The sequence below is a fragment of the Halichoerus grypus genome, chromosome 1, assembly GCF_964656455.1.
Source record: "Halichoerus grypus chromosome 1, mHalGry1.hap1.1, whole genome shotgun sequence".
Classification (NCBI taxonomy): domain Eukaryota; kingdom Metazoa; phylum Chordata; class Mammalia; order Carnivora; family Phocidae; genus Halichoerus; species Halichoerus grypus.
This window is the reverse complement of record NC_135712.1, coordinates 76,979,859-77,007,653: the sequence shown is the minus strand read 5'-3', so window position 1 is coordinate 77,007,653 and position 27,795 is coordinate 76,979,859. Positions and strand designations below refer to the sequence as shown.

At 40.3% G+C, this 27,795-nt stretch overlaps 1 protein-coding gene and 1 pseudogene across 4 annotated transcripts in view; both read left to right on the top strand.

Moving 5' to 3' along the window:
* Nucleotides 1–27,795, top strand: part of TPRG1 (tumor protein p63 regulated 1) — a 213,613-nt gene that overhangs the window by 8,719 nt on the left and 177,099 nt on the right. The window lies entirely within an intron of this gene.
* Nucleotides 9,115–19,170, top strand: LOC144380165 (malate dehydrogenase, mitochondrial pseudogene; annotated as a pseudogene).

The window sequence follows — 27,795 nt, the reverse complement described above, 5'->3', positions numbered from 1 at the left end:
GAGAGAAAGAGAGATACACAGAGTACTTGAGTGGGGGGAAAGGCAGACGAAAAGGGAGAGGGGAAGCAGGGAGCCTGATGCTGGGCTCTGTCCTGGGACCCTGAGATCATGACCTGAGCAGGAATCAAGAAATCAAGAGTCAGATGTTCAACGACTGAGCCACCCAGGTACCCTGATTTTTTTTTAATCTTGGAAAAAAAATACTATCTAATTCTTGGAAACATCTAGGTAAAATGAAATCCTCTGACTTTTTTTTTTTTTTTTTAGGAGATTTAATTTTTTTAGAGCAGTCTTAGGTTTATAGCAAAATTGAGCAAAAGGTACAAAGATTTTTCCCTATGCCCCCTGCAATTGCATGACTGATGGCTTGATTTCTTCATGTGACCTACTGTGGAGAAGAATGTAAAGGAAAGAGCTCACGGACTTGGTCCCATTTCCTTGGGGTTCATAGAACTTCAGACAGACAGTATGGAATACATATTGATTAAAAGCAGGAAACAATTTCTCCATCTGAACACATTTATTTTCTTATGAGAGCATTTGGTCAAAATGAAAGTTTTTGTCAAACCAGTGGCTTAAAAAATTAAAAACTCTCTTAAACATGCCTTTTGCTTCATAGTATGTCTATCACAAATTCCCCCCCTTTTTTTCCTATGGATTTACTTCACTCTATTAGTCATTACCTTGCAATAACAAGTAGACTTGAAAGCATTGCAACATCATTCCTTTATAGAAATTCCCATATGTGGGCCCATTTTTCCCACTGAATCATGTTACTCTTCTTTCCTTATTTCAAATGAGGAAAGTCTGTTCTTCTGCATTCAACAAATCCTACAACCCCAGGGCAGTCCTATAGCACAAACTTACCTTAAGTGAAAAATTACATAAACCACTACAAGTATTACACTCAATTAATATATAATTTTAAAAATATCCCTAATTTGTAGACTATCTCTGATTTATATCTCAGGTTATACAATTCCTGCATGTGGTATCATTTGCTTTTATTTCTCTATGGAATCAGCCAGGCTTTGATTCATTAGGGAAGAGAAGTTTCTTAGAATGTAGTATCCTTTTCTCACTTCTTTGGAAAAAATAGCATTTTATAGAATCCTAAGGTTTTATGGTGGTGGGATATTTTTTAAAGCTATTCAGATCCCCTGCCTTTGAATTCTCTCTGCAATAAGCCCTCCAAACCCATCTATTCCCTCCTTGAATACTTTGTGTGATGGGCAACTTACCACCTCGTTTCTATACACACCCAGGGAAAAACCAGGTTGATTGCTTGCCCAACTGAAGGTGGTCCCTCTAGCCCCCAGCAGGTTGCTGGCTTGTGAAACACAGGGCTTCATTTATGTCTGAACAGCCTGAAATTCTGGACATCTGGAAAGTGTGCTCTGCAGTTGGGTCCAACATGTGATTGTGTAGACTGGTAGCAAGGCAGGCTGACTTCGTTTGGGGCTGGAGGCAAGGGCGTGTTGACAATAGCTCTCAGAACAAGTAGGTCCCTGACTGGCTGCTCGTGAGAAAGAGAATGTTTTAAGTGAGCTTAGGTTTCTAAATGTTTCCTTCAAAAGTACCTGATTGACATTGGGAGGTTTAAAACAGGAGAATATGCAATATGTGAATTAATTACTCTTTTTCACTGATTATTATTTTTTTACTTAACGTTTGACAGCACACTTTTCAAAAATCTTATTTTTTTAGAATCTGTTTTTCTTTTTTTCTTTCTTTCTTTTTTTTCTTTTTTTTTGTGCTGCAGAACTGCTGTCCGGAATGCTGATAGACCGGCAACTTTTCTTAGTATGATTTTATGCACATTCTTTTACACTTGTTGTCTCATACATTATTCTTTGCATTCAAATATCTTAGTTCCTACCTTCTGTAGAAACCATAATCTCATAACACAATAACATGATTTTGATAATGTCAAATCAGGTATTTCCATCTTCCTGTAAAGGAAACTGCAATTAAAGTAGCACCTTTAAAATTTCTTATCCAAGAAAGGTGGAGCAATATTTTAAGATATCAATCTGTTTTGTTCTAGCAGTGTTTCCATCTCCCCTCCATCTCTCTTCACCCCTGGACTTTACTTGATTGCCTCAGGGGAGGTAGTGAAAGGGCTGACCTCAGAAATAGCCCGCTTGTCTTTCTGACATTTGTCATGGAAAAGCCTAAGCCCTCAGGGGAACTTTGAGAGTTTTTGTGGAGAAGGTAAAAGGTTGGTATTTCAGGGTATAGACAAAGTATTTTGGCCAGAAGCAAGCAGAGGAGAGAGCAGAGTATTCCTCTGGGCACTGTGTACAGAAGTGAGAGCATGGGGGTGGGGAGAGAGAGGGAGAGGGAGGGAGAAAGGCAGAAAGAAATGATGATTCAGAGAGCTCTGTGGTCCGGAGAAGAAGGCTCTTACACCCTACTTCCCACTAGCACTGATGGAACGGTAACTAGACCCTAAAGAGGAAATGGCTGCCTCATGCGTGGAATACAATGTAAAAATTGATACACAGCAGCCTTGTAAGAAAAATTCTCTTTTTCCAAGAGTGACAGGGAAACACTGGGGAGTTACCAGATATAATGGGCTATGCAGCAAGGGACAATGGATGCAGCCACCATGTGGACCTAGGACTATGTATGAATCCATTGCCACGGCCCTCCCACCTTGCTACTGCCTGTGGAATCCTAAGTATGGCATAAGCTTGGGAGAAACCGGGATGGGGGATAAGTCTCAGGAAGAATTGATGATAAGTTTGTCTACCAACCCAGCGGAGTAGAAACTCAGGATAGAAATACTACATTGAATTATGGGTTTATAGTATACCTTAGTGTGTGAAATGAGAGGAAAACTTGCTATAAAATCAAGAATTAATTTTCTCACTTAAAAAAATATTTAAGGTAAATTAACATACAGTAAAGCTCATCCTTTTAGTACACAGTTCTGTGAATTTTGGCAAACATTCCATCTTGTAACCACCACCGCCATCACAACAGAGAACAGTTCTCTCACTCCCCTAGACTCTCTAGGATTCCTTTGTCCCTTTCCCCTGGCAACCACTGATCTGTTCTTCACCCTATAGTTTTGGCTTTGCAGGATTGTCCTAGAAGTGAAGTCATGCACTATTGAATTAATTACTCTTTTTCTCTGATTTCACTAGAGTTTTGAGACTAGCTTCTTAAACTTAGAATAATGCATTTGAGATTCATCCATGCTCTTGCATGTATTGGTTTAGTTCCTTCTTATGACTGAATAGTATTAGATATATGTATGTACCATAGTTGTTTCCAGATTTGGGTGATTGTAAATAAAGTCGCTATGAACATTTACATGGTTTTGTGTGAACATAGGTTTTCATTTTACTTGGGTAAATACCTAGGAGTAGGATTGCTTCATTGTGTGGTTTATGTTTAACTTTATAAGATACTTCCAAATTGATTTCCAAAGGGGCAGTAACACTTTTCATTCTCATCAGCAATGTAGGAGGAATTTTACTTTGCTCCACTTTGTATTGTCAGTTTTTTCTTAAATGTTTTATTCTAATAAGCATGTAATTGTATTACATTGTGGTTTTAATTTGCATGGTTTGCTTGCCATTTTTATATTTTTTGGTAAATTATCCATTCAAATATTTTGACCACGTAAAAAAGTTTTTTATTGTTGAATTTTGAGAGTTCTTTATATATTCTGGCTACCAACCAGATATGTCATTTGGAAATACTTTCTCCCAGTCTGTGATTACTATCCTTTTATCAGGAGTTTCAAAGTGTAAAAGTGCTTATATTTGATAAAGTTCAATATATCAAATTGTCTTTTATGGCTTATGCTTTAAGAACTCTTTGTGTATTTTGAAGGTTACAAAGTACCCCCCCCCTTTTTCTTCTAGAAGTTTTATAGTTTTTTACATTTAGGTCTATGATTCATTTTTGAGTTAAGTTTTGCCTAAGGGGCAAGGTGTGGATCTAGGTTCTTTTTTTGATTTTTGTTCCTTTGGGTTTTTTTGCGGATGGACACAGAATTGTTCCAGCTATTTGTTGAAAAGATTACCCTTTATTGAATTACCTTTGCACATTTATTGAACTCCATTGACCACATATGAGTCTGTTCTTGACTCTATTTTGGTGCACTGATCTATACCTTTAACAAACTTTCTCTAACACCAAACTGTTTTGACTATTACATCTTTATAGTAAGTCTGGAAATTATGTAGTATAACCCCTCCAACTTTGCTTTTCCTTTCAAAATTGTTTCATCTTTTCTTGTTTCATCACCTTTCCTTGTAAATTTTAGAATCAGCTTGTCAATTTCTAAAAAAAAATTCTTACTGGGATTTCAACTGGAATTGTATTGAATCTGTAAATAGGTTTAGAAAAAAATTAACATTTTAACTTGCTGGTAATTTGAAAGATTTATGCATAAGTATTTCATGCTTTTTGCTGCTATTGTAAATACTTTTTACATTTCAATTTTTAATTATTCATTGTTGGTATAGAAAAATATGATTGACCATATATATCCTGCACTCTTGTTAAACTCACGTATGAATTCTAACAGCTTTTTTGAGTATTTTTTGAGATTCTTTCTTTAGGCAATCATATTACCTATGACTAGAGACTCATTTCTTCCTTTCCATTCAGTATGTCTTTTTTTTTTTCCTTTGACTTGTTGCATCAGATTGTACTTTTGGTACAATACCGAGTAGAAGTGGTGAGAACAGAGATTCTGGTCTTGATCCTGGTCTTAGGGGGAAAACATTTAGTCTCTTACCATTAAGTATGACGTTAGCTTAATTCTTTTGTGGGTTTACCTTTTATCAAGTTGTGGAAGTTCCCTTTTAGTCCTAGTTTACTGAGAGGTCTGTTTGATTTTTTTTTTTTTAAATCAGGAATGAATGTCAAATTTTGCCAAAAAAATTCCTCTGTAGCCCGTGAGATACTCTATAATTTATTCCTTTTTATTCTGTTGATATGATATGAATTACATTGACTGATATTTGAATGTTAAACCAGCCTTGCATTCTTGTGATTAACTCTACTTAGTCATGATATATCATCCTTTTCATATGCAATTAGATTCCATTTGAAAATTTTTACATCTATGTTCATAAGAGATATTGGTGTATAATTTTATTCTTTCCTTCCTTTTTTCTTTTTTTCTTTCTTTCTTTCTTTCTTTCTTTCTTGTTTGGTTTTGTTATCAGAGCACTGTTGGTCTCATAAAATTAGTTGGGAGATTTTCCCTCCTACTCTATATTCTGGAAGAATTTGTGTGTAATTGGTATTATTTCTTGCTTAAGAACTGTTTTTCATGATGAAAAATATCCAGATGTTTGTCTGGATTTGTTAAAAAAATTTTTTTTCCCTTACCTGACCAGCAGCTAAAATACCCAAAACTCTGTTTTTGTTTTTTTTTTTTAAGATTTTATTTTTTTGACAGAGAGAGACACAGCGAGAGAGGGAACACAAGTAGGGGAGCGGGGAAGGGAGAAGCAGGCTTCCCTCCAAGCAAGGAGTCCAATGCGGGGCTCGATCCCAGGACCCTGGGATCATGACCTGGGCCAAAGGCAGATACTTAACGACTGAGCCACCCAGGCACCCCTACCCAAAACTCTATTACACGACGAAGTTTCTATCATGATAATTTTACTGTGGGGTATTTTGGGAGATAACTAGTGAATGCACCTCCACTGGCACCAGCTCTAGGGCAAGTTTTGTTGATTTCGTAGAGTACGAAATCAATTTGTTGGGCGCAGACTTTGTACCAGATACCTAGGTGCTGTGTGTTCAGAATGTCTATTATGTCTCCCAAAATTAAGCAGTAAATACTAGTATTTCTCCAACTTTATAGGTGAGAAAATAGTGCCTTATGAAATCTGGTAATTTTCTTTTTATGTGAATGTGTGCAAATGATGGCACTACACTCTGTTTTTAAAAAAGGCTCTGGTGTTCTTTTCTGATTTTAAAAATAATTCATGGTTGTTATAGAAAACTTAAATAAAATTTATGGACTATTTTTATTTTTTATAGAGACTCCCAGTCTTATTTCCATATGCAGCAAAATAGTATTTGGAGAATAAAGTGAGAAATGTTTTTATATCCCCATGCTTTCAAGAGCCCTTTCCCAAACATCCAGGCAATAAAGATAACTTTTCTTGAAAGAAAAAGACAATACTTTGAGAAAGTAAAATGTATGTGTTTTAATTCCAAATCTCTTCTTTAAATAACTAGAGCTAAAATCTAGAGAATTTAGATCACTGAATTTATTCCATGAATGACACTGAATAAGAGCTCTCCCACACCACCCAACTTCCTCCAAATAAGAGTTTGATGAGGAAGAAGAGGACTAGTGATGACAGTTGTAGATTTAGGCTTGGCCTCTGTCACTGGTAAGGAGCCCAGCATCCCATTTTTCACTTTGTAGAAACCCTAATTCCTAGTATTTGGCCCAGAAGGTTGACTGGATTCCTCAGATGTAACCTTGAGGGGCTGCAAGACTCATAGAAAAATCTCAACTACAATAGAACTGTTGAGCTAAACCACAGCTGTGGCTAAGGGGAGATATAAGGAGAACTCTATTCCTACCTAAATTCTCTTTGTACATAAAGTAGGAATTTCTGTTTTTGTAGAAGTAAAGAAAGAGACCACTCATCTTTGCTTCATGTCACCCACTCTTAGACTTGATTGTAGGACACACATGTACTCTGTTTGGTGGGAACTTGTGGTGGTCTTGTCCAGCTCTGCTTGAGGCAGGATGCGTGCATTCAGTTTGGGAGTAGAGCTTGAAACTGAGGAGGAAGAAAAGTGATTTCTGTAGTAAAGCTACTGTTTTGATCCTTGATAATTCTTTTTTTTTAAGATTTTATTTATTTATTTATTTGACAGAGAGAGACACAGCGAGAGAGGGAACACAAGCAGGGGGAGTGGGAGAGGGAGAAGCAGGCTTCCCTCTGAGCAGGAACCTGACGCGGGGCTTGATCCCAGGACCCTGAGCTAAAGGCTGACGTTTAACGACTGAGCCACCCAGGTGTCCCTGATCTTTGATAATTCTTGAGTCATTTCTCAAGTAGATCGGATCTTGAGAGAGGAGTGGAGTGTTACTTATTGCCTTCCACTGAAAACTCCAACCTATTAATTGGTACATAGGCTGGGAATCTTGAGAAATAGTCCCAGGGGCTAATATTTGGAGGCTGAACTGCAGGGGAAATTGACCCTTACACAATAGCTAGGGCAATAGGTGTAGGCTTTAATACTATGGTAAGCCAAATTGTCTTGGATTGTTGACTTAGGTAATCGGCAGTGGCTCATATTTTAATTATAGAGCTGGATTTCCACTGGTATGGATCTCTACAGCTCACCTGGCATAGATTTGTCCAATGCAGTTGTGCTTCATTATATAAGCCCTTAAAAAAATATAAAGAGCACTGTGAATTGTGTAAGACTGTTGAATCACAGACCTGTACCTCTGAAACAAATAATACATTATATGTTAAAAAAAAAAAAGATAGTAGGAAGGGAGAAATGAAGGGGGGGAATCGGAGGGGGAGATGAACCATGAGAGACTATGGACTCTGAGAAACAAACTGAGGGGCGCCTGGGTGGCTCAGTCGTTAAGCGTCTGCCTTTGGCTCAGGTCGTGATCCTGGGGTCCTGGGATCAAGCCCTGCATCGGGCTCCCTGCTCGGCGGGAAGCCTGCTTCTCCCTCTCCCACTCCCCCTGCTTGTGTTCCCTCTCTTGCTGTGTCTCTCTCTGTCAAATAAATAAATAAAATCTTTAAAAAAAAAAAAAAAGAAACAGGTTTCTAGAGGGAAGGGGGGTAGGAGGATGGGCTAGCCTGGTGATGGGTATTAAAGAGGGCACATACTGAATGGAGCACTGGGTGTTATACACAAACAATGAATCATGGAAGACTACATCAAAAACAAATGATGTATGGTGATTAACATAACATAATAAAATAAAATAAAAGTACTTAAAAAAAATATTAATGGCTGACCATCGGTTCCCTGCATTGTTGGTGGGAATATACAGTGAGGCAGCCATATGAAAAATGGTATGACAGCCTCCTAAAAAAGTAAAAAAATAGAATTAATATATGATCTAACAATTCTACTTCTGGGTATATACCCCAAAGAAATGAGAGTAGGGTCTCAAAGAGAACACCCATGTTCATGGCAGCATTATTTACAATAACCAAAGGATAGAAGCAACCCAAGTGTCCATTGACAGGTGAATGAATAAACAATATACATACAATGGAATATTATTCAACCCTGAAAAGAAGGAAATTCTGATATATGCTGCAACATGCATGAACATTGAGGACTTTATGCTAAGTGAAATAAGCCTGTCATTAAAAAAGCCAAATACTATATGAATCCATTTATATGAGCTATCGAGAGTAGTCAAATTCATAGAGACAGTAAGTAGAATGGTGGTTGCCAGGGGCTGCGGGGAGGGGGAAGGGAGAGCTTTTGTTAAATGAGGATAGCATTTCAGTTTTGCAAGGTGAAAAGAGTTCTGGAGATCAGATGCACCACAGTGTGAATGTACTTAACACTACTGAACTGTACACTTAAAATTGGTTAGGATGGTAAATTTTATGTTATACATATTTTAACACAATTTAAAATAAAAATAATAAAAAACACTAAAAATATTCTGCTCAAAGAGAAGTTAGAGTTGGCTGTATCCCCTTTTCCTGTCATATCAGTTTGCTTGTCCTCTGAGATCTCAAACTTTCCCTTAAAGAACACTTTTATCTCCAGTTCAAACCATCTTGCTTCCTTTGCCTGAGGCAAAGTTTAATACAAATACTTCATTGGAAGGTACAATCTCGGGCAGGAAAAGGTGAGAGAAAAGATGGTAAGGAGGAAAATAGGTAAACAAATATAAGGTGGTCGTTATAGAAGAGGGGGCCACCTCTTCATAAAAAATAACCAGTGGTTGTTCAGTCACTTGGGTCATCTCTGGAAAGAGGTGGGGAGAGGAATTTATTTGCCAGCTCCTTGCCACCACCTGTCACTCAGTAGTCAAGTTTTTTATTATAGAGAGACACCCTTGTACTTTTAGGTTATACAACGTGGCCCCTTTAAAGGAGATAGTACTTAGGGAAGCCAGGTTCCATGTCCTGTGTGTTAGAACTGTATCCAGATTCCAAAGTGGCGGAAGGAACAAACACCTTTGTGGGTCAGGTCAGGTCCCAGTCCCGTGACCTGGCTGGAGATACTCTGGTTGTGGCCACAGCCAGCACAATGGAGGCCATGCTAGCAGATGGGGAGGTGCTGGGGATGACAGTAGTATTAAAGTAAGTGGCCAAGTATCTGGGAAGCCACTGAGAACTTATTAGACCTAGGAGGGCATATTAACTGTGCCTAACACAGAGACATACTGGCAGAAAATACAGTGAGTCCAGAAGAGATGGTGGCCAGCCTTGGTGTAAGTGTTACTCTGGTGGAGCAACATGTTCAAAATGGGACTAGCCAATGCTGGGAGATATGGACAGACCGGATTTGGTCAAAAACAAACGCAGCTGGAAAACTCAGAACTCATGACATTATGATTTTCACAATGGAGGCGTCCCTAGATTAGTAATGGTAAGTAACACTAGCCTGTTACAAACCCTGCAGTACCAGTGTTGGCCAGATGCGAAGCATGCCTGCTGAAAGCTGGGTGTGGAGGCGATGCTGCTTTTACACAGCTCTGAACACAGGTTCAAAGTGAAGCTCGGTATTGTTAGGTTTCAGAGGCTGCATGGAAGAAAACAAACAAACAGTGACCTGATGACTGGGGCTGCTACCGCTGAAAATTTCTAAACTTTGGGTGGGGAGGAACAAGGAAGTCACCCTCTGAAGAAAAAAAAAAAAAGTTGAGACTATGCACAAGTGAATTCTCCCCACCTACACTTAGGGTAAATATCCTTATTCTTAACCTAATCATAAGTATTCTCACTAAGTTTAAGTTTCAAGATGTAGACTCTGGACAAAGAGATTGGTAAGGCTAAAAAGATGTAGATATTATTTTTTCTCTTTATTCTCTTCTAGTCAGATATCCTAGTCATCTGCTTGGGTCTTGGCAACAGCTATGTGTGTCTTAATGTTACAGACCTTGAGAGAGATCTAAGTATGTCATTTTGACCGGGATATTGGTTCTAAGGGCTGGGGATTTGCTTGTATTTTTTTTTTTTTTTTTATTTTGGATGTGTGGAATAGGCATTGTGATAACGTTTGTGTATATTAACTTCCTGGTATTTTTAACTAGTGGGACATGAGAAAGGCTTGATTGGATTAATTGAATTGGGAAGGCCCTTTAAGGAATTACCCCTGTTCTATTAGTAGAGAGCTCAGGCTGGGGGTGGTATGGGAACCCATGCTCTGTTCAAGGTTCTGAGCCAACAGATCCCCTGGCTGAAATGGAAAGGAAATGGGAAAGATTTTTTTCTTGGTACAAAATTTACAATAGGAAAGGATGTTAATTTGGGACTTCAATTTCTCTTTGAGAATTTGATAATGGGATGAAGTTCTTATTGCTCAAATCTGGGACCTTTTAATATTGTTTTAGTTTTTTGGGGTTTTTTTTTTGTTTTTTTTTGTTTTTTTTGGTAATCTTTACTTTGACATTTGATGTCATTGTCTATATATTGGAATGGGAATAATTTAGAATAATAGGACATTTGGTCTAGAGTATAGTATGAATTACCCTTCTTACCCATTTGAGTATTTTATAGACAAAAACTAAATTGCTTTGTCCCAGGAGCATATACAAAGAAACCAGTTGGTTGACTTGGGAACTATCACATGAAGGTGGGAGGCTGATCTCTTCCCCCAAGGACAGCAGCCAATCTGCCTTCAGATGGCATGTAATAAAGATTATAAAATGGTTAAAAGTCTTTCCCACATTACAAGTTTGATAATAAACAATATCCAATTTGAGTTACATACCACCATATGATTTAGCCAGGACAATGGTAGCTGCGCTTTACTTCCAAAAAAAGAAAACTAAGACATAGGGAGTAAAGATTTTCCAGAAGACATGTATTTGCTTTATGCTCTGTAAACTATTTGTCACTGATATTCCTAAACTAGACTATCAAATGGGAGATGGACTAGGAACAGAGACCTTAAGATGGGATTGGAATCGACATGGATGCACAGGGCAAATGTTCAGATATAAAATTCTGTATGGTGTATCTATTTTTTAATTCAACATGCATTTATAGGATACAGTATCTACAATGAATATTCAGGAGTTCTACTACACATAGGACATTGAACTAAGTATTGAGAAATATACTGAGACAGAGACTAGTCCTTGTCTTCTAGAGTTCACCATCTAGTTAAAGCCATAAGACAAAGACATTATGACGAGAAGTCACATTTGTTCACTGCCATAAGAAAGGCCTAAGGAATTATAGGTATTCTGATTATGGAGCATGAACACTTCTAACCTGAGGTGACCAGAGCAAGTTTTATGAAAGTTAATCCTTCTGAAACTTTCTTATTCCCAATACGTGAGCTTCAACTATGGTCACCAACTGCCGACATTGTTTGGCCTCCTTAAAATTATTCCAAAATTTATTTAGCCACTCTTTCCCTTATTCATGCATATGCTCACTCATTCATTCAACAAATATAATTTTGAGGATCTGAATGGCTTTAGAAGACAGAGACTCAGCCAGCATCACCACTACCACAACAACTGAGTCCATGTGTGTCAAAGAGCTCATTGAGGAATACAAAAGAACCCTCCCTCCAAAAAAATCGATGCTGTTAACCCAGAGTGTGGCAAGAGCTGTGAGAAAGATAAGAGCAGTGTACTCTGCATTCACATAATATGGGCACCCAGCCAGACTTGGGAGGCCAAGAATGTCTTCCAAAGAAAAGTGATATCTAGGTTTAGACCTGAAAGATAAATGAGGGTTAGTTGCTAAATGGGCCCAGAGAGGCAAGAGTGCTAAGAAGGTTCAAGAAATTTTGTCTAAATTATTATAGCAGAAAAGGCAAACTTGGTCAACCTTGCTGGTGTGGGTTGAGTGATTTCAGGATTTTGAAAATTTTCTGAATTTTCCCCCATCATCACATACCCCCATTAGAGCCCAGGTCTTGTTGGGATCTTTGCAGTTTCAAATGATTGTGGGGAAAATGGGAAACCGTGTGAAGAGTGACACATTTATTCTGTCATAGAAAAGGAGGACACTTGTAGAAATGCTAAAGGTAAATTATTAGACTGCATAGTACAGTATGAGCAAAAGTATTTTATCCCAGAGTGAGGTAGGTGACAGTAAAGACACAGATCTATGAATTTTTATTTTCCTAGAGGATGAAACCACAGAATTGTAGGAAGACTTTAATTATGAGTAGATTCTGTCCGTTAGGTAGAGAACCCTGAGAGTATGTGGATCTTAGTGCCTGAAAAATCCCTTTAAATAGGAGAGCTAATCTAATTTAGGTATCAGCCCTCGTGGCAAAGATAACACTCTGAGTTTACCACACAATTTTCTCTTTCTGGATTTGCTGAGACTACGCTTCTTAGCCTCTTTGAGGTTAGATTGGGACTCAGTTTTATTGGGCTGAGTCTGGGCCAATGGGAAGTGAGCAGAAGACATGTAAACCACTTTTAAGTTTGACCTTTAAAAATAGCTCATATATTCTATTTCCGTTTCTCTTCTTATGGTGAATCTTGAAGACCGTATACTTATTGTAGCTAAAAGGTAGAAGCAACTTGAATCATTGAATGATGGCTTAGAAGAACCACCAAGTACAGCCAACCTTCATCAGGCTATAACATGAGCAAGAAGTGAATGTTTGTTGTATTAAACCATTGATATGTCAGTAATTTGTTATTGAAGCAGAACCTTGTCTATTCTGATGAATGTACCCCTTCTCCTAGAGGTCTTCCCATGTCTGCGTTTGTATTTCATGGGGGTCATTTATGACCCGAAGCCTTGGTAACTCATTTGGCATAGGAAATGAGAGAGCAAGAATGAAGAAAAGCTGTTGTTTTTTGATTTGTGTAGGTAAAGTGAACTGAGGTGGAATTTTTCAAGATAGGCCAAATGAAGAAGAGTAGGTTTGAGGATTAAAAGTATGAAATTAATTTTGGACATGTTATATTAGAAGGATTTTTAGCTTTATGTCATGGATGATCTCATAAATATCCTTGAGGGCAAGTAGTGTGGTCTTACATGTTTAATTCCCTGTAGTATCTAGTATCTATATACCGTTTATATTTGTTGATGGGTTGGTTTCTTCACTGGATCAGCTGAATTCTGGAGGAAATTGTCTGACTCCTTGAATCAATGAATTCCTCTGAGAGCTGTGAATATGCTTATTCTTTTTGTGACAGGAATTGTCTTGAGTTGTCCACACACTCAAAGGAAGTATCGTGTTTAAATCACAATAGCTTATTTATGCTGCTTTACTTCTTGGCTTCCCCTTTCCCTGAAATCTACATTTTCTTGAACAGTTTTAAGCAGGATGCTGTCGCTCTTTGTAAAGATACTTCTCATTAGGTAGATTGTAAAAGCCAACACGAAATGTCAAATCCAAGTTTGTTGCACAAGCAATTTGGAAGGTCAGAATGATCCCCACAAGATGCATACCAGCAGCTAACTCAATTTTTGATTTCCCCAAATGACTTTTCTTGTGAAATCTGGTTTTCACATCTTCCCATGCTTTTCCCTAATGGCCTGCTTTTATATTAGAAAAATAACCCGGAGGAAGTATTTTACAAAAGTTATTGTTTTTATTTTTCTTTGAAATCTCTTAGGTTATACCTTGGTGTTTTTTCCTAGAAGAATATTTTGCATAGAGTAGGTACTAAATAAGTATTTGTTGACGGTTTAAAGATCTTGGTTTGAGCTGGAAGGAAATGTAGGGATCATCTAGTGCAATCCTGTCCATTTACAGATGAGAAACTGAAAGCCAAGAGAATTGAAATGTTTTGGCCAAGGTCACACAGCTGATCAAGTGCAGACCTGCTGCTATTACTAATGATGCTACTCTTTAATTATGTGCATAACTCAACAGTTTCACAAAGCCATAATTTATCTCATCTGTGAGGTAGGAAACACAGACATAATCAACACTTTTGGTTTTTTAACAAAGAAGGAAATTGAGGCCCAGGAAAACCAAGTCAAACAGTTGAATGATCTTATTCATTTATTCCACAAACTTGATTGAACCCCTGTTATTGGCCAGGCTCTGTTCCTCCTCTGTTCTAAATATGAACAAAACAGACAGAGTCTCTGCCCTTTTATCAGGGAGAAAAAAAGGAGAAAACACTATAATAAATAATAGCTGAAACAAGCGAGCTTGCCTCCTGACTCCAATCCGGTGCTGTTTTTCTCTACATCCTTGTTAATTAATTAAAAACCAATGAAATTTCTGATTGATTGATTAACTCTCTTGTACTAAGGAAAAGTAACCCTGTTAAAGGATTTCTCCTGTGAAGAATGCAAAGCATTTTAGGTGCAGCAATAACATGAGGGCTTCAGAGAGTTATATAATTTTACGTGCTCAAGAGAATATGGGGAAATATCGGTCCATGTTCTCTTTCTCTCCAGTTTTGAGATTTATGACTGGTCGGTTACAACAATAATAACAACTGAATATTGGCACAAGAAATATATTTGATTCAGTGGGTAACATTTGACAGCCTTAACTTGTAAAATGTAGCAAAGTTCTTGCAGGAAGCTCCAGCAGAATATGTAATACACAAGAAGGTATTCAGGGAACAGGGAAATAAAATCAAAGGAACCTGCTACCCAATCTGTTTCATTAAATATGAAAATTAAAATGCCTTAACAAAATGCTTTCTCTTCCTCTCTCCTCCCAACAAACAAAAGCTTTGGTAGGCAGCCTGAAATTGCTCATCAAGGAAAAAGACCAGACTGATTCTAAATGGCTTCTTTTGAATGAAGCAATTAATGCTAAAAGGAACATGTTGTCTCCTCAGCATTTGTAAGGTAAAACATTCATTGTACCTCCTGGCACTCTGTCAAGCCTCTCCTTGGCCTAAGCCAGTAGAGAAATGGTCTGCTGCTTGTGCTCTTGACCTCTGGTAATCAGGAGGATTTGGCTGATTAACTTGACAGCAGTGATTCTCCTTAGGACTAGGAATATGTCTGGGAACTGTATTCCTGGATCCTTCTTTCTCAGACCCTGACTTGCTGGCTTTGGCAGGTCCATCAAGGTTGGCATCCCCTCCATTTACAAAATAGAGATATTACCTTATGATTGTTAGGTTCTGAAATGCAGTAGAGTAATGCAACAGAGTATTATCTTAATTGTATTTGTTCTGGTGATTCAGCTTTTTTCAAGAACATTACCTTCTTAAAGATACTTTTCATTTGCTCACTAACTCATGCATTTATTCAGAACACATTAATTAATGGGGTCCGTGTATCCGAAACAGTAGGGAATGTTCTGGAGTAGGGACACAGATTAAGACATAGTGCCCATCCTCAAGGAGCGCTCAGTTTAAGGTGGAGGGTGGGCAGAGATTCCTTATGACAGGACAGCCTGGTGGCTTAGTGGAGGGGCAGCTGCAAGGCGCACTGGGATTATGGAGGGGTGGTGGGAGCTCTCTCTGTACCACGAGGACTCTGGACTGGGCTGGAGACGTCGATGGCCAGGAGGGCTTGGATTTACTTTTGTGCAGCCCCTGCCACCTGCGACCCTCAAGCGGAGACTTCCTCTTTTACTTGTTTCATGTGTACATATTTCTTATAAGAGGTTTTTAGAACAAAGTGTTTTATTTAAAAAAATACAGATGAGCCATATGAATGGTCTCTATTAATTCACTTAATGCTCCCTTAAATAATCCAGGTAGCAGGAGGCAATGTCCTCCCCATTTTACATAGGAGGAAAATATTTATCTTAAATAAACATTTGTTATTTCACGGTCAGTGCTAAAAATAATGGTCTTTATTTCTTCCTCCATGAAACCATCCTACTGAAGTATTTTCACATTCAATTAGGGAAGGTCAGTAACTGGCATGAAGCAAGACAAATATTTGTGGAATGGCTGAATGATGACAAAGATTAGACCTATCTTTGTATAGAATACTCATTTTAAAGACATTGTAACATTTAGTTTGTTAGCCTGAAAGTGAAATACACTTTCTACCAAAGTGATAGATCTCTAAATGAGATCCTGTGATTCACTTTAATTCAGTTTAGTAGGTGGTGATCTTTCAGGTACCTGCCCATGCTTAAATTTGCTTATACTTTTTGTTTTCCAATCTTGGATGGTAAAGGTAGATTTTATTCATTTAATTAATTTCGATGCCACTACGTCAGGAAGTTTGCTTATACTCAAACAAGAGGCGTTATTTTTTACAACATTTGCTTTATTATAATGTGGGATAAGAGGGTGGAAACCCTGTATTCCTGAGTCAGGGATAGAGGTTCAGAGTTTTGTTCCTCCACAAGCTAGCTGTGTAACTGTGGGCACATTTCTTTGTCTTTCCTGGTTTCAGCTTTCTCAGGTGTGAGATGGGGTACCGATCCCAGCTGACCTCCCCTTATTGTTGAGGATCAAACGAAATGATCTAATTGAAAGTGTACTCTGAACTATAAAGTGCTGTGTAAGTGAAGGTGCTTATTATTCATTGAGCCCTGGGCCTGTCAGACCATATGATCTTTTTCCAGGGTTGTTTGTTTACAGTTGATTAACAGCCCCTGCAACCTGCCTGCTTTTTGAGGTCTGCAGAGCGGGGATTGGCAAAGAAATAAAAAGCTACAGCTTTCATGTAAACAGTTCCTCTCCCACTTAATCCTTCTTTGGACTCCCTATCTGTGTGTCTTCTTAATCACAAGGCTCAAATGAAGCAGTACCTTCCAGTCCTACTTGAGGATTCTGGGAGCTTGAGGGCCTCACATTTCAGGGATGACCATCCAGGGAAGACCCCCGCCCGCCCTTTGTAGAATTCCTCATATCAGACTTTTTTTTTTTTTTTTTTTTCCAGTTAGAGATTTCATTGCCTGCTCAGAAAATGGAGCTTCTGGCTTTTTAGTTTTGTTTTGTTAGATTTTGATTGACATAGAAAAAATGTCTTTAACAATCAGCAAAGTGCTTCTGCAAGAACATCACACTGACAGTAGTCCATCTTTCTCGTGTCCTATCAAATTCACTTTCCTGACCAAGTGCAAGGTGGATTTCTCCCTGCCAGCGCTATAGGCTGCTGATGCCTGGAACAGAGCTCGGCTCCTGCTCCTAGTTCACAGCATCATTATAGATAATAAAAATTCTGGAAGCAGGACTTTGCTAGCAGTTTAGGTTTGGGGATGATGCATGAGACGGAGAGAAGTCCATTTTGGGTTATGAGGTGCTGACACGAGGAAAACTCCTTGTTCCAGATAAAATAAGTCAATTTGACTCAGAAGACACGGGGAGGGTAGAACTATACTCTTGTAAGGAGGCATGACCTCCTTCTAGTATTATATATATATAATAAACCATTCTGCTTTCAGACAGAGCTTGAAGGTTATGCTTCTGTCTTTAGGTGAGGGAAGCTGGTCATGGAAGCAGACAATGGCTGGACTTCACCCCCTACCAGCTGTATGATAATGGAACCAATCTGCATTTATTTATAAAATGGGGATTAAAATCCTGCCTCATCACTCTCTGGTATGTTTTGAGGATTAAGTGACAATGCCAGTGCATGATGCTTTCTGATTTTTAAGGCCTTTTCACATGAGAAGTGGCCAGTATGTAGTTAGAAAAACACATGTTTAGGGGCGCCTGGGTGGCTCAGTCAGTTAAGCGGCTGCCTTCGGCTCAGGTCATGATCCTGGGGTCCTGGGATTGAGCCCCATGTCCGGCTCCCTGCTCAGCAGAGAGCCTGCTTCTCCCTCTCCCTCTGCCTGCCACTCTGCCTACTTGTGCTCTCTCTCTATCTCTCTGTCAAATAAATAAATAAAATCTTAAAAAAAAAAAAGAAAAACACATGTTTAGGGGGCTTTGATATGTGTCTGAATCCCATTCCAATTATTGGCTAGCTCTGTGACCTTGGACAATTTGCTTAAACTTACTGAGCATAGGTTTCCTCATCTTTTAAATGGGGATGACAATACCCGAGGCCGGGCAGAGCGGGCAGGGAGGTCCAGTATAGAGTGGAGGTTGGTCGTGGGTGTCACCTGCCCGGAGCCAGCTTCTCCACCTGCGGGTCCATGCCCTGCCTACCCCAGCCCTGCTCTCCGCCCTCGCCTGCCCTGCGGGTGCCACTCTCCTCCACAGCTTCAGCCCCTCAGCCCAGAACAAGGCTACAGTAGCTGCGTTAGGGGCTTCTGGAGGAGGAATCGGGCAGCCCCTGAGCCAGCCGCCTGACCCTCTATGGTATTGCTCGGACACCTCGAGTGGCCGCAGATCTGAGCCACATGGAGACCAGAGCAACCATGAAAGGCTACCTCGCACCTGAGCAGCTGCTAGGCTGCCCGAAAGGTTGAGATGTGGTGGTTATTCCAGCAGGAGTCCCGAGGACACCAGGCATGATAGGGATGACCTGTTCAACACCAGTGCCCCAATTGTGGCCACCTGGCGGCTGCCTGCGCCTGGCATTGCCCCGAGGCCATGATCGGCATCGTGTCAAACCCGGTTAACTCCATCATCCCAACGGCAACGGAAGTTTTGAAGAAACACAGAGCATACCACCCCAATAAAATCTTTGGGGTGACAACCCTGGACATTGTCAGAGCCAACACTTTTATTGCAGAACTGAGGGGCTTGGATCCTGCTTGAGTCAATGTTCCTGTCACTGGCAGCCACGCCGGGAAGTCCATCATCCCCCGATCTCCTGGGGCACTCCCAAGGTGGACTTTTCCCACGACCTGCGGACAGCCGTCACTGGGAGGATCCAGGAGGCCCGCACGGACATGGTGAAGGTCAAAGCTAGAGCAGGCTCTGCCGCCCTGTCCATGGCTATGTGGGAGCCTGGTTTGTCTTCTCCTCTGCGGAGGCAATGAACGGAAAGGAAGGAGTTGTCCAGTGTCCCTTCGTTAAGTCCCAAGAAACAGACGGTGCCTATTTCTCCACACCATTCCTGCTGGGGACAAAAGGCATAGAGAAGAATCTAGGCATCGCCAAGATCTCCCTTTTGAAGAGAAGATGATAGCAGAAGCCATCCCTGAGTTAAGGCCTCCATCAAGAAAGGAGAGGAGTCTGAGAAGAACATGAAATGAGAGAGCAGCTAGCAAGCAGTCTGTTTCCCTAACTTATGGAGACATTATGTCCCTATAAAGCTGTCTCCTGCCGCTTTGTGTTTCAATTGTGTTAACCACAAGTGTTGTGTCAGGGTCCCTGTCCCTTCCAAATCACGGGTCTATCTGTGGGTATGTCAATAAAAGCAGGCTTTGGTTTTCTTTTTCAAAAAAAAAAAAAAAAGAAGGAATGACAATACCAACGTTGCAGGGACATCAGGAAGGAGTAAATGATACATGTGAGGTGCTTAGCTGGGTACCTGGCATGTGGTACGCACTCTCTACATGGTTGCTAGTTCTGTCTTACTTGCTTTCTACCAAACACTGTGAGGAGAGAACAGCTCTTATTCACATGGTTTCCATTGTGAAACGGTTGGTAACTGGTGGCCTGGAAAGATGAAGTGTGTTGTTCTACTTAAATCCAGCAGGAATATCTTATAAAGCAACGCATACACTTAGAGATTGTGACTACTGTTGGTTAGAATAAAATTGCATCTTCCCTTTGACGCAGTGAGCATCCTTTCTGAAGGAAGGGGAAAGACGCCCTAAGATTTCATGCTGTTGATTCATGGAAAGCCTATTATTCTTGCTCCCAAGTGTCCCTAGAGCCCGGGACATGTCCTACAGAAGATCTTTGTTGTTTGTATTTCTGATCTACCTCTGAGGTGTGGAGAAGGGAATGTGGGAGTCTCGACTGAAAGGGAAAACGAGGAGACCCACGGGAAGTCATTCTCAGCAGCCAGGAAGACACTGGCAGCAGGAGACCATGGCTCAGATGGCCGCACCATTAGAAGCCAGAGTCCCGGAGGGCAGAACGCCGGCACCGGAAGGAGCTCAGAAATCATCTGGGTGATTACATATGGGGATAAGCAGAAGCTATGTACCAATGGTAAAATCATAGCTGCAGCAGTATGTGCTCTTACCAATATACCAAGTCAGTGGTGAATCTGATCCAGGACTTGGGCCTTTTCCCTCCTGACTTAGAAAGTGTCACCTTTGCTTTGGAGGCACTGTAGGAAATCTTGACATGAACATGACACAATCTTTACCCTCAAAGCCGAAAAGGAGATAAAATGCAGACATATGTGGCTGTGATCCCAGGTAAAGGTCTTAGGCATTTCTCAAAGTAATGTGGAGAGTCAGAAAAAAAAACCTTATACCCGGTTTGGAGAATCAGGGTACAAACTCACAGGAGAGGTGGCCTTCAAGCAGAACCTTGATGACCAGATGGTGTGCTAAAGAAAGATGTAGATGCAATGAATGGCCCTAAAGCAAAAAGATGATCATTTCCGGATGAGGTAGAGAGAGCCTAAGTTATTTTTCTTCCCTCAGCCTCAGGTTCTCATCAGGAAACGGGCACAGGCATACTTCTCCTATATGGTCCACTTATGTATGTGAAAGCGTTGGGCCCAAATGCTCCCTCTTTTTCTCTCATTCCCTCCCCACAGATCCCAAGAGGTGGTCCATCTTCTGCGCTGTTGGTAGTTCTAATATTTTTCCTTGTGGTTTAACAATTTACGTAATACTCCGATCACTGGGCTTCTGTAAGGGGTGGGTAATAAAAATACCCAAAAAATTTGAAAATAAATTTTGCACAGTTGCAAGTCAGAGAGAGAGAAAATTCCTCCGAGTCATGCATTCCCCGTGAACTCGCTTTGCCAGAGTCAAACTCCTGTCATTGCCCTTTGTGTTTCCCTCCTGGAGCACGCACTGCTGTGGTGTTCAGGTGAGGTTGTTATGCCAAAGGGTCCTCAGAGCTGAGCACATCAGCACTGTGTAAAGAGAGGCTGAAGGAAGGAAGGGGTGTCTTAAAGAAAGGGACTGACAATTGGAAGTTGGGTAGAAGTAGGATTGCCAAAATCAGTAAATAAAAATATAAGATACCCAGTTGGTTTGAATGTCAGATAGTCAAAAATATGAGTAAGGTAAGTATGTCTCAATTATTACATGGGGTATATTTAGACTAGAATGATTATTTATCTGAGATTCAAATTTAATGGGGAATCCTGTATTTTATCTGGTAACCCTAAGTGGATGGGGAAGGACATAGTAATGGGGCTAAATAGTAATAAAAATAATATATTTATAGAGAAAAAGCTTATAGATTTTTAAAAAATATTTTATTTATTTGAGAGAGAGAGGGAGGGAGAAAGCATGAGGAGGGAGAGAGGAGGGGCAGAGGGAGAAGCAGAGTCCCTGCTGAGCAGGGAGCCCAATGCGAGATCCGATCCCAGGACCCTGGGATCATGACCTGAGCTGAAGGCAGCCGCTTAACTGACTGAGCCACCCGGGCTCCCCAGATTTATAGTTTTAAACGTACCCTCGGAGGGCGCCTGGGTGGCACAATCTGTTAAGTATCCAACTTTTGATTTTGGCTTAGCTTGTGATCTCAGGGTCGTGAGATGGAGCCCTGTATAGGGGTCCGCACTCAGTGTGGAGTCTGCTTGAGATTCTCTGTCCCTCTCCCTCTGCCCCTCCCACTCTTGCACTCTCTTTCTTTCTCTCTCTAATAATAAATAAATCTTAAAGGGGGGGGGCTCCGGTTTCTTTTTCTATTTTGTCCTCAAATAGGTAGGTGCTGTTCCTCTAGTTTTGGACGTGATGAAAGATGAGGTTCAGGCGACTTACCTAATGCCACAGAGGGTGGCAGTGTTAGCATTCCAGCTCAGTTACTTTTTAAGCTTCTTATTTTGAGATAATTTTAGACTTACCAAAATGTTGCAAAACCAGTAGAGTGCTCTTCTATCCCCTTTAGGCAACTCCTCTTTACATTAACATCATAAATACCCATAGAACAATAATCAAAACCAAGGAATTAACATTGGTACAGTACTATTATTCACTAAAGTACGGACTTTATTCAGATACCACCAATTTTTCCACTAGAGGCCTTTTTCTTTCCCAGGATCCATTTCCACTTCCCACATCATTGTCAGTTGTCATGTTTCCTTAGTCTCCTACCATCTGGAACGGTTCCTCGGTTTTTCATTGTCTTTCATGATCTTAGCACTTTTGTCCGGTACTGATGAGTTATTTTGTGGGATGTCCTGCAGTTTTGGTTTGTCTGATGTTTTCTCAGGATTCTATGGAAGGCAGTGGGAAGGAAACCGCAGAGGTGATATGTCCTTCTCAGGGCATAACGTGTATTACATTGACATGTTCTGTTGGTGATATTACCCTTGACCACTTGCTAAAGATGGCATCTGCTGGGTTTCTCCACTGTAAACCTACTGTTTTTCCCTTTGTGATTACTAAATATTTTTAGAAGAGATACTTTGAGACCATACGCAAATCCTGCTTCCACCTAACCTTTCACTCACCAGTTTTAGCCTCTACTGGTATCGCTTGCTGCCATGCTTAGTGTGTTCCAGAGGTCATTTTCTAGTTTCTTCATCCCTTCTACATTGATTAATTGGAATTCTTCTGTAGGAAAGAGCTATAGCTTCACCCCATTACCTCGTTTAAGCTCAGTTATTGTAATTCCAAGTTTATTGTTCTTTTCACGAAAGCAAAGGTGAAGGAGAAAGTGAAAAAATTTGTGTTACTGTAAAGGTATGATTGTTTCAGATGTGCAGTGGAAAGGAGGTGGGACTAATTTTGTTCATCTCACAAGTATTGATCAAACATTTCTATCCAAGGCATTGTACGAGGCACTGTGAAGGAAAGAGAAATGTACAAAAAATTCAAAGGAGGCTGATAAATCAAAGATTCATACTTCAGGTACTTTTTATAAAAGGGATAATGAAACTTCTCAACTGAATATTGAACTGAAAAATAGTCACACCAATGATTATGACAAGGGCAAGTGTATCATAATGCAGTCAGTTATGAAGCCCTCCCTGAACGGCCAAATCTGTGTAGTGTAGAACATCTCCAACAAGATGATCGTGATGCATGTGAAGATCCTGGTACCTTAGTTTGTAGGGATATAAAGCATTTTAGCCTTTTTCTCCTAATTCAGAGAGAAGAACCGACTAGAAGATAACCATTTGACTGCCTTTGGGGCCCATGATTCCTCTCCTGCCTGAAAGACAGTATGAGGCTTCAGAGAATTCAAGCTCACTCCTCATTAGGAAATTGGGAATTAATTTATATATAGTACCTGGAAGAGTTAAGCTTCTATTTTTGGTGACTAGAACTGACCATACAGGCATAATCCCAGTGTCCCAAATATCATCAGAGGATAAAGGACTGGCATGGTCAAAAGATTTCCAAACTATAGCATATTATTTTAACCAGCAGTTAATAAAGCTAAAGGGCAGCTTTACAGAGAACACTAATTATCCTCTTGTGTGGAGTGTAATGAGATCCAACTAGGGGCAAATATAGATTCTCCTTGTGTGGGTCAGTGGTTTATTCTCCTGTCTCCTATCAGAGTAATCATTTGCATATTTAGGCAGAATGTGAATTGTTTAGGACACCCTTGTGAAGAATGCTGATGTGAAGAGAACCTAGCTCCATTACACTAGTGTCATTAAAAAAAAAAAAAATCTGTCCAACAGGAGAGCTTATTCTAGCTTTCATTTACATTCATTCATTATATTCATTCCTTCATTTTCATTTATATGCTTCTTCGACTGCAGATAAGTCTGAGATTCAGGTAATAGCTTGCATTTTTGAGATGAGGAAACCGAGATTCAGTGCCATTATGTCATTTTTGCTAACAATGGTGGATCTAGATCTTGGATCCAAATGTTCTGATTCTAGAAAGTGTGTTTTTAGCCTTACACCATATTGCCTCTGGTCAGTGATATTCTTAAAATTCCTTATGACTGTAAGTAGAGTGGTCATATGACCCACTTTGCTCAGAATGGTTCAGATTTATACTTTATGCCATGGTATAATTATCGATAGGATGACTTTCTACTCTAAAAAAATAAAATAAAATGTCCTGTCTTGGACAAGAGAACAACATATGGTCACCCTATCCATAGTAAGGCTCAGAGAAATTCTAGCTGGGAATTCATTCAATCTTTAAATGTATGTTAAGGAAATTACTAATAAACTCCCTAAATGTTAAAAACTAATTAAGCCGGGGGCACCTGGCTGGCTCAGACAGAAGAGCATGCAACTCTTGATCTCGGGGTTGTGAGTTCGAGCCCGACGTTGGGTGTAGAGCTTACTTAAATAAAACATTAAAAAATGTTTTTATGTAATTATGCCATTTAAATATATTATGAGGCATTCTGATGTTGGAATAGTATGCACATATAACATACACACATATACATATACATAATATTTAATGATCTGGGAAAACTCAAAAAAGGCAAAATTATAATAATGATTCAAATTGTGCATGTGGTAACAAGACTATAGATGATTTTCTTTTTAAAAATACGTTTCTGTATTTTCCCAAATAGCCCATAATGAACATGTGAAAAATTTACAGCTAAAAATTATCTTTAAAATCTCTCATTTAGAATGAAGGGATTTCTTTTGACAGGAGAATATAAAATTGTCACCTCAGAGAAAGTAAGCCTGCATAGATAGGAGTCTAATAACATAGTAATAATCCTTCTTACAAGTAGAACAGAGCTTTATATTCCCAAGAACTTTCTGATCACATTTTCTCGCTTAATCTTCCGAAGGCGGCTCATAGTCAGTAAGCTAATGCCCCATTTCACAGGTGAAGCCAAAAATGCAGAGAAGACACTGAATGAGGCAGATGTGGGAGCTCTGAGGTTGTCCCAGGTAAGGCCCTCCACCACTGACTCTTATACTTTTCCTATATTGGTTTTTAAAGCTAACAGTGAGACCCTGAGCTAACAGTTAGAAGGTAGTTCCTTTGCTCATGCTCTAGTCTCTCATGTTGAGCATAGGGAGAGCAGGGCATATTGCTGCCACAGTGTAACATGGGAAATGAGAAGCTTTTCCTTTATTTAAGCAACCATTTAGCCAGCCATTAATTTCAATCTCCAGCCATTCAAAAGAACACTGACTACAACTCTGAGACAGGTTCCAAGCCTGAATTTGTTGTGACTGTGTCTGCCGTACGATTTACGGCGACTTGCTTTTTCCCTCTGGTCCTGGATTTCTCCGTCTGCAGAATGAAAACTTGTAACCAGATCACCTCTATGGTTCTCTCTGGCTCTGACAGCATGTGATTCCAAGCTTCTGAGCTTTGGAGGGAAAAAGTGAATTCCAAAGCTGTATTCCAGAAGCACCCTGTCTAACTCGGGCTCTACTTTTCTTTGCATTTGGAATCAGCCCAAAGAAAAGGTCATTTTTGCAGACATCTTGAAGTTGCGCTCCAATGTCCTCATTAAATAACAGGAACCCAGACTGGCAGGCCCAGGGGAATATTCAATCAAGGAGAAAAAGGCCAAGTCATTACCGGAACCCTATCATCAGAGCTGTAAACACAAGCATTCATTCGTGGGCTTTAGCTGAAAGCATGTTCAATCATGCTCTCTCCCTCCTTATACAGGTTCCGTTTGTCAAATGCGTGTGACCATTCCGATAAGTCACCAGGGGTGGGAAGGGAGAAAGAGAAAGAAAGAAAATTGCAACCGTAAATAGACTCTGAACATAGAGAGATCAAAATAGACAGCCTCTGGCTTTAGTGGATGAGTCATCGTCGCAGCCCAGACCGCAAAAACAAGCGTGGCTTCTCTCCTTCGCGGCAGTCTTCCTGTCTGGAAAGGAAACACTGTGCTGATTGGAGATATTGGCCATTTTACAGACTTCAAAGCAACTTAGGCAACTGAACATACAAGAAGGGGGACAGGTAAAACGATTTTTTCCAAGTGTTTCTCTGGAGAACCAGCTACCAACTCTGATTTGAAGATGCGTGGAAACTTTCATCTTGAGCCAACGCTGGTTTTCGTTTTGTTTTGTTTTAGTGTGGTGGTCTTCGCTTCTGGTGTAGTGTACATATTTGTTTTTCTTCAAATAATATAAGTTGTTTTTCTGAGACTTGGTTTCTGGGCACTGAGCTGAGCACTGTGGGGGATGGAGAGATGAATTGACATGAGGACCAGCTAATGAGGAAGTGGACAGGTATACACATCATGATATTATGAAAGGAGATATGTGCTGAAACAGGAAAACCCAAGACCACAGGGGTGTGAAGGAACCAGCAGCAGTGGGCCCTGACGAATGGTCCACTAGATTGAGAGACTGGTATAAAGAAGGCCTACATGTATTCAGGATTTAACAGTGAGTCCAGGTTGAGCTTGCTGCATAGTGTACGGTAAGGGAGTAGAAGAAATAAGGCTTGAAGGACAGATTGAGACCAAATCCGGAAGGAGTCTGAATGCCAAGATGCAGTTTTGGGCCTTGTCCTCTATGCTGTGGAGAAGGGGAGGGGAAGAAGCAGAGACGCTGTGGGAAAGTAGCAATACCAGCTGTAGGAAGAAAAGGATGGAGAAGCAAGATCAAGGAAGATCAGTTAGGGACTCTTGCCACAGTTTAGGAAAGAAATAAACTACAGCCCCTGTTGGAGTAAAAAGAAATATATATTTGGTCTTTGTCCCTGGTTCTTGGCAAAGAGTTCTTAAAACCCTTGTAATTTCTTGAGGGATAGGCGTGATAAGAGCATTTTTTTTTTTTTAAGAATTTTTAACACAGAGATCATATAAATCCCTTGGAATTTCCTGAGTGATAGGATATCTTTTTTTCCTAATGAGACAACTGGTGGCTGGGGGCCCCTAGATAACTTCAGTATGGGGGCTTGTCACCAGAAAGATCAAGGTATGATTAGAGGGTTGGAACTTTCAGTCCCATCTCCCAACTCCTGGAGAGGGGCAGGGGTGGGGTGGCTGGAGCTTGAGTCGACCATCAATAGCCAATGAGTTAATCAACCATGGCAATGTCATAAACCCTCCACATAAGTCCCTAAACATGGGGTTCAGCAAGCTTCTGGGTTGATGAGCACTCAGAGGTACTAGGAAGATAGCATGCTCCGAAGGCATGAAAGCTCCATGCTCCTTCCCCATACACTGTTCTATGCATCTCTTCCATTTGGCTGTTCCTGATTTATATCCTTTTTAATAAGTCTGTGATGGTAAAATATTCTCCTGAGTTCTGCGAGATGTTCTAGCGAAGTATTAAATCTGAGGAGAGGATTGTGGGAACCCCTTGAATTTATAGCCAGTTGGTCAGAAGTACAGGTGATAAGACTGGCCTCTGAAGTGGGGGCAGTCTTGTGGGAATTAGTTCTCAGCCTGTGGGACCTGCCCTAACTCTACATTGTTAGTACTAGAGAGTTGGGGAATTGGTTGGTGTGCGGAAACCCTCCTACACACATTTGGTGTCAGAAGTGTTGGGAGTAAAACCAGTTCTTTGCTCCCCACCTAGAACATCCCCTTAGATTAGAAAGGAGAGGATCTACAGGAAAGGGTGTAAAAAATATGTCTGAACTTCTAATCCGGTTAGTGAGGATATCACTATAAAAATGTTCACCATCATAGTGTGTGTGAAATCACTGAGGGGTCAGGGAGACAGCTGTGGCCAGCTCAGTTTGACACAAACAAAGGAAGATTGTCCACTTTATAGGAATATGGGGCAAATAGCTTTAGCTGGCCTACTCACACTGTAGGCTTTATTTGCTGGTTGGAGTTCTGAATACTATATATTCAACCACATTTCCTTTCCAGCTTATAA